A 20,439-nucleotide genomic window follows, 5' to 3' on the forward strand; every position below is an offset into this window, starting at 1 on the left:
CATAACACTGTAGTCTGTTGGTGTTGATGCTAATATAATTATTGTTCTTGATGTGAACAGACCTTTAAAACAACATTCAAAAGAGATGGGATTCTATTAGCGTGTTTTCGAGGATAAAGTGTAATTACATGAGTGTGCAAGAGCTATGTTCTCAGATCTTCCACACAAATGACGGGATAATAACAGCTCTCTCCTCAGACATAAACTCACTCCCTTTGGGCTCTATGTTTATCGGCAAGAATGCTGGTAGTCATAACAAGGACAAATGTATCAAGAGTAATAGGTCATCACATTAGATGAAAAGTATAGTGCAAAACTGAGCACTGATTAAATGTGAAATTGTTATCATGTGACCTGCTGAGGACATTACATTGTACTGCATTGTATTGTATTGGTCACTGCACGTTCTGATGCAAAATGGGCCAGTCTCAGCATTTACTTTTATATTTTTATTAACCAATATGATCTTTTGAACATGAATCCATAAAAACACTCTTTTTAACTTGTTATTGTAATATTGTATTTGTTGTCTAGGCAATTAATCTATGGTAATTTCATTGGAACAATAATTACTTACGTTTTTTTTCAATGCCTGTGCCAAATCGATACAATGGAACAATCCATTAAGCCACACAAGTCAGTGTTTCCCACAGGATTTTGTGAGACTATAGGGAATAAACTTATTTTGAGCTAGGGGGGTCTGGGGGCATGCTCCCCCGTAACAACATGTTGCATATTTTAAAAGGTAAATGCTGCAATCTGGTGCATTTTAAGAGCAAAATTAATTGACTCAATCTATAAAGAATACAATAGCTATAGTATTACTTGAATCATTGGCTCCATAGATATAAATGGTGCTAATAGGGCACAACACATGTCAAAATGGGAGGTCACAAACAGTAAAAACATGTAGAGCATTAACCATCAAAAAATGAAGCAAAAAAAGTGTTTAACAGTTGAACTAATTTATTTATTACCATATATTAAGAACCAGTGGCAATAAAATGGTAAATCATTTTCTAACGTTTGCTAAACGTTTTCTTTTACAAGAAATCCCAAATATATATATTACCAAAATGTATCTGATATGAGTAATTTTATGTCATGACAACAACATTTTTGATGCTTGAAATAGAGTCCTGCTTTCCAGCTCGAGCTTGACGAGCCTCGACAAATACAGTATATGCTCCTAGGGCAGGGCTTCAGGCAGCCATGGGAATGGGAAACACTGCAAGTGTAATATAAGCTAACATTTTGGTTTATGTGGCATTTCGAGTAGTCAATAAGAACCTTTCATGTATTGAAGTGCTTTTTTCTGTTCCTCCTAAACAGATTAATGTACCTTGCACGTTAGGGTGAAGTCAATAAGTACATTACCCTCGAATTGGGACAAATAAGTAATTTTATGTTAAACTTTGAGTGGTGCAGCAGCATTTTGTTCCTCCAGAGTCGTAGCTGAGAGCTGCTGGTGTTCACTCACAGAAAACAACTTCCTAGATTTCACTCCTGGTTGTGTATTCTCTGTGTAGGTGACTAATAAAATCTTGAAATCTTAATGTATTTTTAAAGGGCCCCAAATCTATCCCTTTTACAAAATGTAATATACATTTTAGGAGTCCACAGAATGTACACAGCAAAAACCCCAGAGTTAAATGAACTCTGCTGGAAGAATATTTGAGTCCACACGTTTAGAGAGTTAAAGTAACACTTGTATTGTGTTACTTTAACAAAGTTAATGAGATTATCACCTTAATTATCTCATTAACTTTAACTCTGCTTCATTGTTGCTTTAACTCTCTAAACGTGTGCACTCAAATATTTCCCAGTTGAGTTAATTTCACTCCGGGGTTTTTGCTGTGTATCTGTGAAGTTTCAGCTCAAAATACACCAAAGATCTTTTATTATACTGTGCCCTAAATGTCCATTTTTGCCTGTGAGGAAAAACTCTGTTTTGGTGTTTGTCTCTAAATGCAAATGAGCTGCTAGTCTCCACCCCCTTTCCAGAAGAAAGCACAGGGCTGTGCGAACCTGTGCTTCCAGTAACAGCAAGACTGAATAAAATAGTCACATGAAGCAAATAAGTAACACTTCTTATCTTTAAAAAACACATTGTTTTCTATAAGTCAGTCAAAGTATAAGACAAAACGTTTTGTTTGTTTAAAAACTGAAAACATGCTCTCTATGAGTGAATGCATAAACGCATTGTCTTTACAACGTGCACATTGATTTTAAAAGTAAAGTTCACAGGACAAACACGTCGTTAGGGATGGGTACTGAAACCCGGTATTAAACGGGCCCCGGGGCAAAATTATGAAAGACCGGAGCATCGATAAGCTCCGCCCTTATCGGTTCTGCTTTCGGGCCTCAGGAAAAAAAATCTTATATGATATTGCTACACTAACGTTACCTTGCACATGTTATCTCAACAATAGTTTCTAATTTTCAATAACACCAAGAATTTAGTCTTTGGCGCATGCATATTAATTATTCCCAGCAGAGTGCCCGAGGCGGCACGTCACGTGTCTATCGTGCAGTTTGTGTCTACACAGCGCGCACACACACGAACAGCCGCAAAAAAAAGATGCTCTTAATTCGCGACGATGACAGAGAGAACTAAACGTTCAAAATGTGGTTACACTTCACCAAAGTTGATGCTGACAGTGACAATGCTCGTAGCCACAAGTGCAACAAAACCTTTGCTTGTAGGGGCGGAAACACAAGTTATCTGTCAAAGCACCTGTCAAAAGTGCATCATGTACAGACAGAGAGATGCACTGTTTTTGAATGCTTAGCCCTTACTTATGCCCCATCTATGTCAGGTATGTACAATATGCTGAATGTAGGGCTGCAGCTATGGATTATTTTAGTAATCGAGTATTCTACTTATTTTTCCATCGATTAATCGGGTATTCGGGTATAACTGAACGCTATTATCACATCTTCGGGTGAATTCCGATCGCATTCATGCGCCCCACGCACTTATAGGGCAGAGCCTTTGTATAGTGCGAGTTCTAGGGGGAGATGAACAGCTGTTTTTCGTAAATATAGCCATTATTCATAATGAATGCAGTAATAAAAACAACACCATTTTCCCCTTATCTGAGACAACCGTTCACGTGGTGTACCCTTCCTACAGTTAGCCTACTTTCAAGGGCAGAAAACGCGTTTTAGAACACGACCTATCGCGTGCGCAAACCGATTGACTGTGGCTGTGCAATGCATTGCTGATTATAACGTTGTAAATAACATTAAGTTTCTTGGACTGACTGATCAAATTGCTTTATAAGACGTAAATCATTATGAGCCGCTTGAATTATGTAGCAGCGTTTTGGGCTTTTAAAGATGTGGCTTCTCAGGAGGACGTGCATTTAAAGCACACCGTTCTTAAATTCTCTCCACTTATTTGAAATGTTAAGGCGGGCCAGGAAAAGATGATTGACGGGCCGCATTTGGCCCGCGGGCCGCCAGTTGACTAGCCCTGCTGTACACGAATAAGAGCGTGATTACATAATGTAACGCTAGACAAAGGATGTCAAAACAAACAGATGCTGCGTTAATTGCGTTAAATATTTTTCACGCGTTAATTTGAAAAAATTAATCGCATGCGTTAACGCGTTAACTTTGACAGCCCTAGTGAAAAGTAAACCCATTTAGTACATCCCATTGCCATATTACATTCAAAATGCAATATAGGCCTAATACAAATGTATATTCTTATAAATAAGAAACATTAATAAAAATAGAAAGAATAATTTCTAAGGTAAACAACTAACTTCAGCGTATGCATGATGCATTTAGTTTATCTAAATTAGTTTTAGTTTCTTTTTTTACTATTAAATAGTAATATATTTGTCCACATAAAAATACAGTTAACCGGACTTTTATTTTGGCAGGTCGTCGGAAGACGCTTATTTTTTAGTGTGTTAGCTTCACTCAGTAAAATGTTCGTGAAATAAACTCTCAGAGCAACTCTGGAGATGAAGTCCATGTGTTCATGTCCTTATAAAGCGCAGACGCAGACAAATTCATGAGCATCACGCATGTAGCACGTTAAACTGTGCAGTTCATTCACTCAGATACGCAGAACAGACAGATGACGTGTAAATAACAGGATTCGGCATCCACTAGTCAGCATCTAGTTTTATGGACTCAATGCAGCTGGAAAACAAGTTTCACTCGCAAAATAGACTATCACTTATTTATCAGCATGAGAAATACATGCGAGCGTGTGAACAGACTAAAATGCGTGTGTCTCACAGTGAATGCGTGAGACTTGAGAGCCCTGTAACATGAATAGAGTTTAGCGGGCTGTGCGTCAGTAATAACGGTCTGTGGGGAAACGCAGTGCTCCGTGTGTACTGTAGTTAAATGGATTAAATGAGGCTTCGAAGCAACAAAAATTGCTTCGATGATTTTTTGTATTCGAATTACTCGAGTTACTCAAGGATTCGTTTCAGCCCTAGCTGAATGCTAACAGACGTTACTTGAAATCTGACATTCTTTATATAATATATGCTAATGCCATTAACCCCATTTAAAACAGCTGTAAATTCGATCTAACTGGTTTCCATAACCTTACATTGAAACTATGCTAATTCCACATGGGTGAAAGGAAATTACACATTTAATCCATTTTCTATTAGTTGAAAACTTAAAAAAATAAATCAGCCTATATGTGTAATCATTTATTATTTCACTGAGAACTGAAATAATTCAGTGCAGTATAGGCTACACAAAATGAAAACTATTTAGAGTAAAATTCAATTACCCTTTAGCAAAAAAAAATGAGTCAATAAGGATAAGGATTAAGGAAGAATTTATGAAAAAGAAGAATTTCTTTTGTTGAAAATTGTTTCTTTTATTTATTTATTTTATTTATTTATTGTTAGCAATGTTAATTCTGTTCCTAATTTGTTTCATTTTATATCAAAAAGTACCGATAAGAATACCGTTAAAGTACCGGACCGATAAGCAGTATCGATAAGAGTAGTAATACCATTCAAATCTTAATGATACCCATCCCTACGCGTCATATCTATAAAAACTAAAAACATGCTCTTGAATGGACAAACGCGTCATGTCTTTACAACGAGCACATTGTTTTTATAAGACACAGTACACAGGACAAACGCGTCTTATCTATAATAACTGAAAACATGCTGTATATTAGTGTTGTCATGATACCAAACTTCGGTACCAGTCGGTACTAAATGCGACGATACTTGCATTTCCCAATAACATTTTGAGCGCTGTTGAACAGATTATGAAAGACCTCTGATTGGCCATTGTGTTTCCAAGCTCATCGGATATGTCTTTGAATAGCTCCTTACCGAGCGCTTGCGCAACCAAACCCGGAAGCGCGTGAAATGATCATTGCATCGCACTCTCTACTAGTGTTGTCACGGTACCACAATTTCAGTAGTCGGTACCAATACCAGTAAAATTCCACGGTTCTCGGTACCAATTTCGGTACCAAAGCAAAACACAAAAACTTGAAAATTGGAACAACAAACACTTTTTTTATTAATAAAGTTAAACAAAAATATAATGTTCAAATACCAATGCCATTCTTTATACTCACTTAAATTTGCGCTTCAAGTATTTCCACAAGTAATAAAAGTATGAAATAAAATTACAAGTATTACAAAACAAAAATATGGCACTTTTATTAAAAAAACGTAAACATTTTTATAAATCAAAACAAAACATGCCATGGCTGAATACACTCTTCTTATAAATAAACTTAATTATTTCTATAAAGTAAACAGAATATGCCATGACTGAACAACACACAACAACTTTATAAACTTAAATATTATTAACCAAAACAATGGCATAATTCAAGTATTCCAGGGTTTTTAAACATCTGAGTAATTAAATAATAACTAAAATAAATTACACGCATTGAAAAGAACAAAATAAAAACAGAGTAAGTTTCACTTACTAATCTTTTAAGTGTCACCCAAAACAATGACCTAGTTATTTGAAGTTTGATATAAACTTTCCTTAAGTCACTTGTCACTTTTTTTTGCTATTTCCAGATTTTGTGAAAGAAACACTAACATGTCAATGTGTTCCTGGGTCAGCCTTGAGCGTCTTGGGCTAACAATATACCCTGCAGTACTGAATACTCTTTCAGATGAACAGCTCGATGCAGCAATGCACAGATACTTCCTGGCAAACTCTGATAGTTGAGGTAGTGTACCCATATTTGTCTTCCACCAGGAAAGTGGATCATCCTCAGCATTGACCTCAGGCATCTGACTGTAAACCAAGAACTCACCATTTAACTCGTCACTTGCAGAAAGTTGTACTTGACTTGAGATTGCTTCTCCTTTTTCTTTCTTCTCGCCTTGTATGGTGGAAAGCAGGTGCTTCAGATCAGTTTTAGATTTTTTTGATGGCCTGACTTGACTTGACCCTCCAGACACCTGAGATGCACTTCCATCATTGGTCATTTTTCTCACCTCTTCCAGGAGACATTGCTTAACATCATCCTTCAGAGAAACAAAGCTGTTCTTAAACCTTGGATCAAGGTAAGTTGCGGTGTTTAAAAGAAGCTGCAGCTGCGAGCCATCATAGCGATGCCGAAGATACTCATTTATCTTTTCCTTCATCTCCTGGCCTAAAGCAGAGTCACTTTGTTCATGACTGAGACATTCAAATATCTTCCAAAGTAATGGCAAGACTGAGGACAGGGTGGTATGTTTTTCCCCACTAAGTGCATCTGTAAATGGACTGAGTGGCTCAAGAACTGCTTTAACAGTTTCTAAAGCTGTAATGTCCGAGTCTTTTGGCATGAGATACCATTTTTTCCTGTCTTCAGCCAGCACAGCACAGACAACCTGCTGCTGCTCCAAAAAACGTTCCACCATATCGTATGAAGAATTCCACCGAGTGGGTTCATCATGCATCAGTTTATGGTCTGGAGAAGACAGATCTTTCTGTTTTTTGGCCAGCTGGCGTGAAAGTTTTGGAGATCTTGTGAAGGCAGAAACTGTTTTTCGAAGCCTTGACAGCGCTGCAGACACCCTGTTCACCTCCAGTGCCTTATGTACAGCAAGGTGAAGATTGTGTCCAAAACAGGGAATCCAGGTGAAGTCCTCAAAGGCTTTTTTGTTATTTGTGGCATTATCTGTTGTGATGCCTGCCATTCTTTCAATGTCCAACTTCCAGTCTTCAAGTTTCTCTTCAAAGGCCTCCTTCAAACATTCAGCAGTGTGATCTGTGTTGAGACCACAACATCCAAGACACCAGGATTGTAGTTCCCATGATAATGTACTGAAGAGTTACAGACATGAAAGTGTCTGCAGTTCTGCTTGTCCACAGATCTGTTGTGCAGCTGTAAAACGGTTTGTCTCTGAGATGTTGGATTATGAGGTCTCTTGTGTCATTGTATATGCGGGGAATCTCAGTGTACATAAAAAAGTTTCGGCTTGGAAGCTGGTATTTTGGGTTGAAGTGATGAAGCATTTGCTGGAATCCACATTTTTCAACTGCATAAATGGGCACTTGATCCATACATATGAATTCAGCAACAGCTCGGTTCAATTTACGTGCCTCAGGAGAGTTTTTGTCATATTTCTGCTGCCGCTCAAAAGCAACTTTAACTGTTGTCTGTTTTAGAGTTTGCTGGGGTGTTTCATGATTTTCCTCAGCTTGCAGCTGTAAAAGGAAAACAGAATATGCTTAAGTAAAGCAATGGGCTTAGTCTGATGCTTAATTAGCTAAAATATAACTTATCAGTAAATAACAAACCTCTACTTTTATAATGAATTTAGACAAGATTACATAAATTAATATCACTGATACATAGATGATAATCGTAGTATTGAAAGAAACCTCACAATATGATTACATTTGTTAAATAACATGAGATAATATGATCTCACTGTTGATGTTGGATAATGCATAGTATGTTTCCAAACTATACATCCGGAGATAAAACGTGTTTTATTTTATCTAACTTTTCTTTAATCCAAATTCCAAACTTTGCATTAAAATTTTATTTTAAAGGGCTTTTTAAACCCAGCCAAAAATTAACAGTTTTTCTGACGGACTGATATAAAGACATAAGTATATACATGTACGTTATGTAACACATATTTAAACAGGTCATCTAAAAGACTAGTACTTGATACTTGGTGTATCAAAGTAGTAAATCCCATCATGGCCAGCTGTTTTTTAACCCTTACAAAGTTACAAGTGCATTAAATGGTTAATAAACGTACTTGTATTATATTAGCATTAGCCGCGCTTGTGCTAACAAAACAATGCTTAAAGCAAATGGCGTGTTTATTTCAATCCAACATTCATATTATTACAGTATGTTATTCATAACGTAATCGCAACATAAAAAATTTAATCAAACCTACCTGCTTGAACTCCTTCATTAGGTCCGGGTGTCGGTCTTTGAGGTGTTTTATTAAATTTGAAGTGTTTCCTCCTTTTGAGAGAAAACTCTTCATCGTTTGCAGATCGGTTTATGATTATCTATGATGTCCCCCGTGTCATCAGCCTCAAATCCAAAATATTTCCATACGTTGCTCTTTCCTCTCTTGTCAATGAGTTGTTTCGGAGCCGCCACCACATCAGCAGCACCGCCGGTTGCCATGTCTTACTGCTTTTATGAAGAGAACGCAACTGCGCATCTTTCGAATAGTGCGTCAAGAACCGGGTTGTACCGAGTACTCAGTACCCCCGGTACTTAAGAAAATCTGGTACCGTAACATTTTTTTTTTTTGGTACCGACTTGGTACCGAAGTACCGGGTCTTTTGACAACACTACTCTCTACCGAGCGCTTGCACAGATACACACAGAAGCGTTTGAAAGTCTATCAAAGTCAAAATCAAACGCTTCCATGTGATGTATTTTAAGATATGTCAGTGCAAGCTGTTTTCAGTTTAGACGACTCTAATATTTTTTTGTCTAGGACTAGTCTTACGCCTGTATTCTAATCCACCCCACTAAATTATACTCATGCACAGTGCATGGATGTAAGCATTTTCAGTAAGCATTTTCAGACATTTTAGTGTAGATGAGCTGTTTAAAAAACATTTGAAAACTCTAGTGTGGATTAAATGTGTTTTTAAACGAAAACTCTGTTTTCACATGTATGCGGATTAGTGTAGACGTAGCAAAAAGCCTATATCAGGAAAGCAGAAATCATATAAAACGCTGCAGCGGCATCTAATATTTATGTTTGTGGCCCTTGATTCAATAAGGTTTCCACGAGACAACTAAAGCATGATCAGGAACAATGTCAAAGAGCTGTGAGCTAGAGAATAAGAGCTCAAACCCCTTTTGTCTGCATTTGTTGGACTGGATTTAAAGTTTCCAGATCCCCTCTGGCAGTGGATTTACCAAATGTTTACACAGATTTATACGCCCACCTAAAATGGAATCGCAGTGGGTACAAGTGGAGTGTTACATGTGACTAACCTTAGAGAAATACTGGTCTTCTGGTCCTTATAAGGTCCTGACAGCATAAACTTAATAAAGGCAGCAATCCAGATGTAAATAAAAAGTGACTGGAAGTAACAGGGACCTACACTAGTGTTGTCAAAAATATCGATATTTCGATAAGTATCGATACTGAAGAATCTGAAACGGTTCCAATACCCATGTCCCACGTATCGATATCAGCTGCGCGTTCCCGCTCTCTCTCTCTTTTCCGACAGTGAGTTGACACACTGCAGGTGAACACATAACAACACAGCCCCGCCTCCTCTCACAGACTTGACTCGTTTGTGGCAGTTAAATCGTGTTTATGTTAGGAAAGATGGCCAGTCTCAGTAACACATCTGGCGTGGTGCACGCTCGTTACGCTTCCCGTGTTTACCATAGCGATCCATGTATGTGCGCTGATCAATAATTTTATCCACTCGTTTCATTCGCCCTGGTTATATGTTGTTTATGTTAGTACAGAGTCTCCGCAACAGTTCTCATGTTTAACGCACGCGTTTCTGTCTTTACGTGCGCTCATCAATGATTTCATCCACTCGTCTCGTTCGCTTTGGTTAAGTTGATGTTTGAAATGATGCTGGTGCGAGTAAAGTCTCCGCAACAGTTCTCGCGTGTGATACACGATTGCACTTCCGTGTTTACCATAGCGCTCTATGTATGTGCGCTGTTCAATGATTTCATCCACTCGTATCATTCGCTCCGGTTAAAGGTTGTCAATGTTAGAAAGATGTCCAGTGCGGAGTCTCTGCAACACTTCTTGCGTTTAAGTTTGCGTTTCTGTCTATATGTGCGCTGATCAATGATTACAGTATGGGCCTATGTGAATAAAAGCCAATTTAGCCAAATAAAAATGTAGGCTATTAACTAACATTAACGAACAATGAATGAGCAATACATTTGTTCAAGTATTTATTAATCTCTTTTAAATGTTAGTTAAATAATACAACTATTTATGTAAGCTCCCCTGTTGAAAAATCCAGTATATGCTGGGTAAAGTATGTTTTGATCTATGCTGGTTTGATCTTAAACCAGCTAAGAACCATCTTAAATCAGCATATGACCATCTTAAACCAGCACATGAACAGTTTAAACCAGCACAAACCAGCATCAAAACATACCAAACCAGCATAGGCTGTTTTTTTCAACAGGGTCTGGTCCATTAATACTGACAAATACAACTTTGATTTTAAATAGTAAATGTATTCGTAAAATTAACATTAGATTAACAATTAATAAATAATGTAAAAATATATACCTCATTGTCTAGTCTTGTTCAATTTAACTTCAAATAAAAATTAAAAAGGCCTATATTGCTATTGCTTATTAGGGCCTTATTGCTACAGCAGTTTATTCCCCGTGGTATCGAAAATGGTATCGAATATCGATATTTTTTTAGGTATTGAATCGAAGTTAGAAATTCCAGTATCGTGACAACACTAACCTACACCTGTCAACAGTTTCTTTGCATCTCTTTTTATTAATAGTTTCCTAAGCAACAAAGCAGACTGAAGGCCTTAAAGAGCACTGTTCCATAAATTATTTCTGGGTTGAAGTGGGAATTATCCAATTTTCGAGAGCGCGTGAAGGGAGCAAAAGTTGCAACTTCACGGGGTAAAAACAAAGATTGCTGAAATACCAACATTAACCGTTACAGATATTTAACCGCTTCACTTCATCACATATTTGTGGCATAAAAAGCCGCCATCCACGATATATCATTGTGTATTTGTGATACGGATGAGAATTTTTCAATAATTTCATATTCGAATATTTGGGCTCATAAAAAACGAATGTTAAAATATTTGTTTATTTAAATTAAGAAAATAGATGTAATCTTTTATGTTTTTATTTAGTCACAATTTCAAATCAAGTTATAATAAGATATCTTAATATAATCTGTATATAGGTTTTTTTAATGTTGAAAAAATGTGCAACATTGGAAAAAAGTAAAAATCAAAACATACAAAACAAAACTAACAAAACGCAATGACATGACTTGACAGTCTGTTATATATGGTTATCTTGTTTATTTTGTTTTACATGTTCTTGATAAGAAAAACAAGCATATAGCTATGCCTATTTTACTGAAAGTTCCTCAGCCGGTTAACAAGCAGACAGCGGAGAAAATGCGCTGCTCTTTTAACTCCCGGTAACAAAACGCAGATCTGACTAGAATATCTGGCTTTATTATTTATAACATTGATAATAAATGAAGTAAACGGGCTTGATACCTTCATGCCGACTGTTAAGAGCCTAAAAATACCCCGCAACAAAGACGGAGCCATTGTAGTGCTCAATCAATAAATAAGATCAATCAAGGTTACTAATGAATTACAGCGCGTTTTAAAACAAACAAAAAAACATATGCGCTTTTTTTTTTTACAGGCTATAACATGAAGGCGACGACCCTATAACTTTAACTTATAAGGAGGAAAATACAGGCCTTTAGCAGGGTTTTTCCTGGCTCAAAATGAGACGGAGGTGGTGCCATCCTGATCTTGTACACACACACAAAGGTCTATCGTATCTTTAAAGGCGGGGTGTCTGATTTCCGTTTAGACAAAGTCGGGCCGAGTACCAAAACAACCTTGTAGCCAATCAGCAGTAGGGTGTACAGAGCACAGGACGGACATTAGCCGAGCCGAGCGCTGACGAAAGCGAAAGATGGGGTAGGGATGTGTCTGTTTTGGTGATTTGAACATCAACAATGGCTAAGAGAAATCGGACACCCCGCCTTTAAGTGGCTTAACCAAAGTGACTTTGACATATTAAAAGTTCTAATAAAATTAGATGAAAATGACAATTATTAAGTTATATAAAACATTACTTTTATCCAACCAAACAGAAATGTTTTTTTAATCAAATAAAGCTTTTTATCATTTTCAACTAATTTTTCAGCCCACAATAACCAACTGAATTAACCAGTCTTACTAAATAACTAAAATGAGCAAAGCTCATTCACATCTTGCATTCTCTGTGGTTCACTTTAAATGATTCAATGATCTTTTACATTCGCTAGTGACTGAAAAGTTCAATAGTTTAAATGAATCTGTTCAAATGAGTCATTTGTGTGCGAGTCGTTCTGAACGCAATGTGCGTTCATACTGGAGAACTCGCTGTGTACAGTATACGCTGATTCAACGATCCAACTGCACAGCTAAAGACATTACAATGATGTACGTCATGTTAATTTGTACTTGGATGCAAAACAAACAGCTGCGAAACACAGCCAGCTCTTGTTCTGCAACTTGTACTGTGGCGTAATGCTGCAACTGCAGTTACAAATGACAGTCTGGTAAATGCACGCAGCATTTCTTGTGAAGACATCCAACATAGTTTTGGCGAGAGTCTGAGTCATGATATTGACGGAGGTGGCCGCCTCCAATTTCTCTATGCAGGAAACACCCAGTTTAGGTATGGAAAAAGCTATCAGTCTTATGCTAAGGCAAAATTCATCAACATTAGTTGCAGTGAAATGTACATTTTTCATGTTTCAAGTTGTTGATACTTATATTTTTAATGAACGAATATGAATTTACAAAGAACAAAAGCTACAAGTTATCGTAATAAAATAATTATTGTTATTCATTCAATATTATGTTGGCATTTTTATACCTAATGTTTATATTTTCTGTATATTATAAAATCATTACAGATGAAGTTAAGAAGCTTCAAATAAGACGAGACAACTCTAATAAGGTCTTATAGCGGTAACTTAACCCTGTTGTGACGCAGTTTTTTATTCTTATGAAAAATATGAATATTCGAATAGCATTTTAAATTTTCAAATAATTTTTGCAGATCAAATATTCGAACATTCGTGCACATAACTAATTTGTGATTTGTGATCATCAGCTGTTGATAGGGAGATGCACTGGATAAACGCTCACACTCATTTTACTTACATTATGTTTATTTATGTCTCTCCTCCACCGCATTAGCTGCAAGTGACAGCGCTTCTGTTTTATTCCATTACACAAAGGTCTGGACCCTAAATGGTGCCAGCTACTATTACACATCGACACTATACCAAACTGTTTCTTGCACATTATAATGTTATCAGTGCTCAGTTGATGCTGCATCACACTGGTTAATGCTTAAGCAGTGGGTATACTTGACTTTCCGCGTCCGCACAGCTTCTTAAGCATACTCATCACGGATTATGTGCGGACGTCCGAGTTCGACACATGGGCAGTACAAATGAGTTCCAGACCGTCAGAGGACCCTCCTGGTGATGAAAATTATGTCATGTGGGTGGTGCGTGGACGGCTGGACCATACCCGCTCCTTTACAAGCCACTTCCAAACAACCGTTAATATTCCAACATGTGAAATGGCTCAATCAGCCCTTATAGAAGCAAAGAGGTTTAAAGGGATACTCCAACCAAAAATGAAAATTCTGTAAATTACAACAGAACAAAAAAATTATACAATTATTTTTTCTACTATGGTAGTTAATAGGGCTGTAACGATACACTCAGCTCACGATTCGGTACATATCTCGATGCTGGGTTTACGATACGATACACATCACGGTATTTTGAACAAAAAAAAATGTTTAACTGAAATTCAAATAACATTTATTTTCAAAATATTAACAATTTCAGATACAACTTAATAAAGAATTAACATTTTAAGGCTTAACTGAACCTTCTGTACTGCAGGTTTGTCACTGAAAAAATTAGCAATTTAACATGAAATTAGAATAAAGATCAGTGTCAATTTTCACAGCATATTTTGATTTAATCAGTCTTTTGACTAAAATGCAATTTAGTTTTAGTCATCCCCATCATTTTAGTTTTAGTCGACGTAAACTTTATATATAGTTTACTAAAATCTAACTGGTTTAACTAATTTAACTGGTGTAATTAAATGTTCCATACAAAGATTTAGCTGTTTTGACAATTTACTTGACCTTAGAATTAAATTAAACCAGGTCATTACCTTTATTTTTCAGAAAAGTTCAGTAACTACTGGATATGCATTGTTGCAACACAGAAAATATTAGACAATGAAGGACATGTACCGGTTCATTCAGTCTCATTTGACTCGTTTTGACTCGTTCGTTCAGTGAAGGGCGTATTCATTCAGGACATTCAACCAATGAAATGCTCTGACAGAGCTCAAACTCAAACGCCATTGGCTCACGTATCTTTGAAGCTGCACTGAATTTGCTTGAGATAGTTATGAATGAGAAATATCTTTCAAAAAGGCATATTACATCAACTTTATTACATTTCTTCAATCCTGCAAATCACATACTTCTCTACCGCATATGTGAGTTAAGCACACGTGACGTGCTGGCGCAGAGTAGGTTAGCTTCTTGCCCGCTCAACGAATAGAATTAAACATCATCAGAGCTCTAGAGTGCGACCAATTTGGTTGTACATGCGACCTAATTTCTCAATGGTGCGACTAAAAAAATCTGAGGTCGCACCGGTGCGACCAGCCGTTCGAGGGAAAAAAAAGTCTCTGCGAAAGTCTCCCTGTGGTTCAACAACAGACACATTAGGCCCATATCGTGGTCTAAACCAATCAGAGATAGTGAAGGGCGGACCCCCCTCTGATTGGCCGTGGTCCAGATATTCCTGTATGTGTGTGTACGTTTGAAAATGCTGTGCTGCAGTCAGACAGAGAGAGGTGAGTAGCCTAGGCCCGTCAGATAAACAGAGTGGATGTAGCCACGGATGATGAGAGAAGATGAAAAGAACGATTGACAACTTTTTCGTTAAGAATGTTAAGTTAAGGCCTGATCCGTCCGAAAATCATAACCAATGCTCTGACACGCTAGACTGCGACTAAGTGGTCTCATTTTGCGACAAATTTTCCTGCCAGTGCGACAAGTTTTTCTTAATGGTCTGCCAAACTGATCAACATATAATTTTTGCGTATTATAAATTTAATGCGCAGAAATGTTATATTGCGCAAGCTGCGCATTCAGTCACTCATTTTCGTCTCCCCCCCTTCAACCATTCACTTATCTATCAGTGCCCCCGCCCCCAAAGACGTAATTCGTGGGTTACGGGTAAGAGGCGAAGGACCGAAAGAGCAGACGAATGAAGCGCTCAATCTTGCAACTTAAATAAATATGCAGAATACAAGAATTTCCCCTGCTAAGGTACAAAACAGCAAAGATAACGAAATGTGTTGCAAGTATTGTATGCATGTGAAGCTAATGCAGGAAACATGTGTTTAAACTTTATGCACTAAACCAGGGCTCTCAAGTCTCACGCATTGAGCGTGAGACACACGCACTTTAACCCGTTCACACGCCACACCTTGTATTTCTCACGCAGAGAAATTTCCAGGATAACGCCCACCAAGTTGCGCAGCTATTAGAAGAATCAAGTGAGTTCCCCATAGAGTTCAGAAGGCCCTGCCACGCACCAGCTAATCAAATAAAAAAATAGCTACAGAACAGCCAATCAGAAAATAGCATTGCTGTATCCGGGTAAGATTTAGATATTCCCGCAACAACAACGTTTACATTCTGATTCCAACGACACATTCTGTGATTCACAGGCTCGCTCAACACGACATTAATTCAGATGGATCATTATCACTATAAAGTGCCTTTTGGTGTCCTCATCAGAAACATGGAGCCATCGTGAACATAATGTAAAATAATGACATTTTGAGGTTTTATTATAAATGTCCTAATATTTACACACATACAACTGCAATAAGAAGATTCTTAAAATGTGTTTTATCATTTTATACCATTTTCTTTGATTTGATGTATGTGATTTTGGCATGTCCCCTCACACTGCTAAGCTAACTTCAGTGAGTGTAAAAAGTGGAAACATTGCACAAAATTAAAATATTTTTTGAATGTTCTTATTGTCCTCAACAATGTATTTAATAAAACAAATAATTTGGATAATTTATATTCTATTTTCATAATAATATTAAGCTTTTTGCGTGCGTCCCTGTAATTGATGTCTACCCTGTCATTTTGGGGTAAATGCCCCTTTAAGAAATTGTCTGATGTCCTCAGTGACAGCCCCTCCCCCATTCTGCCTTTCCTCAGTGGAGAGGTTAAAACATCTGCAGCACACACAGTAAGTATCTGCACTCATTTTTCCTAGTTTTCAACATAATGTGTTTGTAGTTAAATGTTGTCAAGCCTCAGATGTCCACATTGTTATAGTGACATTTTAATTAACATAAAAACTTTTCAGTAATTGAAAATATATATCTTAAACAGTATACAGTCAGCTTTAACAGTGAATCCCTTTGCTAGCTGCAACTACACCATGTTTTCATCCCTGCTAATTTCAGCAGCTATTCTGACACTTGTTTAGTATTAGTTCTGATTCAGAAGGAAAGAAAAAAGAAAGAAAAGGAAAGAAAAAACTATTATACACATTTCACATTGTGAAAACCTTTGGCCTAGGCTATTTCATTATAGTTTATCCAGACAATGTATAGTATTAAATATGGAGTTATTCTGCGGACTATATTAAAAAGGAATTGCAAACTGCATTTGCAAATGCGTTTTCTATTTGACATAATTCAAACACAAATGCAAACCGTTTTCATTTGCATTTACGCGAACGTACAATGTCTGCCAAATTTCAAAAGGAAAAGCAAAGTCTATTTGCAAATGAATTACCTGTGTCTTACGAGTTACGATCCTGCCAAATTTAAATAGCAATTCCCCATATGCCATTTCACTTCCTCTGGTGTCGCGTATTAAGCCTGCCAAAACTCAAATGAAATCGCAAATCCCTTTGCATTTGCGTTTCCTCTGTCTTGTACAGAAACCTGTCAATCAATGGCGGGGGTGGGCTTATTCAATGGGGCGTGTTTGTATCGGGAAGTGACGTCATTCACCATCGCAGTGGTGGCAGTCTGTCCAACACTAAGGTGACACCGTCAGGGCGACACCGGTTGTGGCTAAAAGGGTTTCAGCTACAGCTAAAAGCCAAAATAACAATAATGGAACAAATGAGGATCAGATGCAAAGTTTCATATAGAGAAAATCTTTACAATGAATCACAATTGCGGTATTTAACAAGTATAATTTAAAGAAGTTCAACGGGCTCGATAAACAGATGAACACAAACAGTGGTCTGGTGATTTCAATGAGCTACCAATAAAAGTCATATTGAAGCCGTGTGGATTCATCATAATTACATTCATTTCTCAGGTTGGTGCATCACCTGATGGGCTCATTTACTGCACATGTTGTTGGAAAAGGCTGTTCGGAAATTAAATTTTAAATACAGCAACAACTCCATCCAGTAATTTGTAGATGACAGCTACTTCTGTGTCCAGCAAACTCACTAAAACACTGGAGCACAAGTTTGTCTTTGTCTCACCATGTTATGATACACAAATAAAGAGATGTAGAATTCACATACTTTTGTAATTTATTATTAACTTGTTATATGCATAATGAACAACAATAATAATGCAAGATGCTGTTTATTCATACAAAGTGAACATGTTTTGTTATGGTTTACAACACGTATTAATCATGATGCAAAATACGGTCACAGTGTTGTCAAGAAATGTCATGTCCTCGGAGTACTGTGAAAACGAATATCATAAACAAACATGTTTAGAGAAATGTTGCAGAAGGTGATGATTATCCATCCTGCACCGAAGTTTCACATGCTAAGTGATGCCACTCTGAGCCCAGAGTTCCAGCGCGAGTTATTTCCAAACAAAAAAAACTGAAAACTGCACTGTTTTCAACGCCGATTGTGAGTGCAGTTGTAACTTCACTCCTAATGTGTTTAGCTGTATCACATGTATGTATCTACTTAAGTTCCAGTCGACGGTGAAGGATGTCACTTCCCGATACAAATACACCCCGTGGCTGGTGCCACCAACTGAATAACCTGGTAGCACCAGTGCCACCTCTCTCAAGTGTTAGTCTAGAGCCCTGCTTTCTTGTAGAATTGTGCTTCAAATAAAGAACTTTATGTTGACCAGATTGTTAGTTAATCATTTACAAGTCAATATTGCCTATATGGACAGCGATTTAAAAAAAAAGTGAACTTGTAAAACTGTTAAATGCGATGCGGTTGAAAACTTGGGTGCGCCTAACTTTTGTGCTGGTGCACCTAAGAAAAAAAGTTAGGCGCACCAGTGCAACCAGTGCAAAAAGTTAGTCTAGAGCCCTGATCGTATCGTAAAATATCCCCGTCTCTCTACAATGCGCATCGTAACATTTTTGCATCGCGAATATCGTACTACGAAGTATCGTTACACCCATAGTAGTTAATGATGTCCCAGAAATGTCAGTTGCTAACATTTTTCCTAATACCTTTCTTTGTGTTCATGAGAACAAAGAAATGTACACAGGTTTGGAACAACTTGAGGGTGAGTAAATTATGTCCGAATTTTCATTTTTGGGTGGAGTATCCCTTTGTAGAACATTTACAGCGCCAAGAAGAAATATAGGCCAAAAAATATTTTCTTTAAATCCATTTTGCATAAATATCATGATAAATACATTTTAATCCAAAACAAAAACACTGAAGACCAGAATAAATGCTCTACTTGCAAAAGTACAGGGTTTTCCCTGCGTAGAAAAATTGGAGGCGGCCGTCTCCGTCAAATACTGTACACTGCCTCCATTACATAACTTTGTCATGTCATTATAAGTGTTTGATCGCATAATTTGAATGATTATTCCAAACAAACGTGTTAATGTATACATATATTCTGTTTATGTATATAGCACTTCCCATTTGTGTCCAAACGTTTGGCAGGTACTGTCAAACTGTATGTTTAGTATGTATAGTATTATGCAAGTCGCTTTGGATAAATGTGTCTGCCAAATGCATGAATGTAAATGTACTGTACTATAATGTACACAAAGAATATCGGCTGATGTATCGATATCAGACTTTTTTTACTCCCCAATATCGGTATCGACATTGCCCCCCTGGACGCAAGCATCTGTTGTTCTGTTATTATGGATCACGGTTACTCTTTGGCGAGTAAAGGAAACCCCAAAAAGTGTAATTGTAGGCCAAATGAGGCAAGCAGGCTTATGGACAAACGAAGAAATAAAACAAGGATTAATATCCTTTTTAATATTAATAAAAGCATTTTCTAAATGGAGAGAGCTTCGCGACCAACTTGGACTCGACACAGACTCCCCTCTCGCATGTGTTTTAATAGACAGGTAAGCACATTTGTTTTATTGTACACGAAATACTCATGCACAGATTATTTGAATAGTTATGAATGCAGTTACCCTGTGAAATACAGTATATGTCGCACAAAAATATGTAGCCAATAACGTTACTTGTAAATGCTGTGGGTTCGTTCCAATTCACTTTTTAAACGACGACTTTATGACTGTTTTAAACAGGTAAAACTGTGTAGCATTATGCTACAAAATCAACTGACAAAGTCCAATATCAGTCGCGGGCTAACGTAGCATTACACTCCACGTTTCTTGCAAGCTAATTCATTACGATGACATAAAATAAAATGAATTCATTACCTCATCCGTGAACATGATGGGCGATCTCCATACGCCTCTGGATGGTGAAAACGACATGTCCCGTAATTCCACTCTCCTAAATAGCGTCATTTAGCTTCGCCTTTTGTTGTAGTGCGCCATCTAGCTGTCCAAATATTCCATATTGTCGCATAAAATGTTTCTGTGAGCTTAATTACACTGTGAACTGGCTCTGTCCGTGTTTGTCTGTATGCTGAGATAGATAAACGCATCCCCGCGAGTAATATCTAATAGCGAGTGGTGGTCGGGTGGTGAAGCGAGACTGCATGCAACACGAGGAGCAATGTGCTGTTGTCGAGTAACGTTATAATGCTGACGAACAGACGCGAGCTGGCTTTATTGTATGCCCGTTGTACTTGTAAGTTATAACATCCAAATTCGGCATATCAAGAATGTATTTTTACACTGCATACAAAAGCAGCACGTTCCCGTTGCTCTCAGCACATGCACAAAGAGCGTCTCTTCCAACACCACGCCAAAGTCCGTTT

The sequence above is a fragment of the Triplophysa rosa genome, linkage group LG22 (genome assembly GCF_024868665.1).
Source record: "Triplophysa rosa linkage group LG22, Trosa_1v2, whole genome shotgun sequence".
Lineage (NCBI taxonomy): Eukaryota > Metazoa > Chordata > Actinopteri > Cypriniformes > Nemacheilidae > Triplophysa > Triplophysa rosa.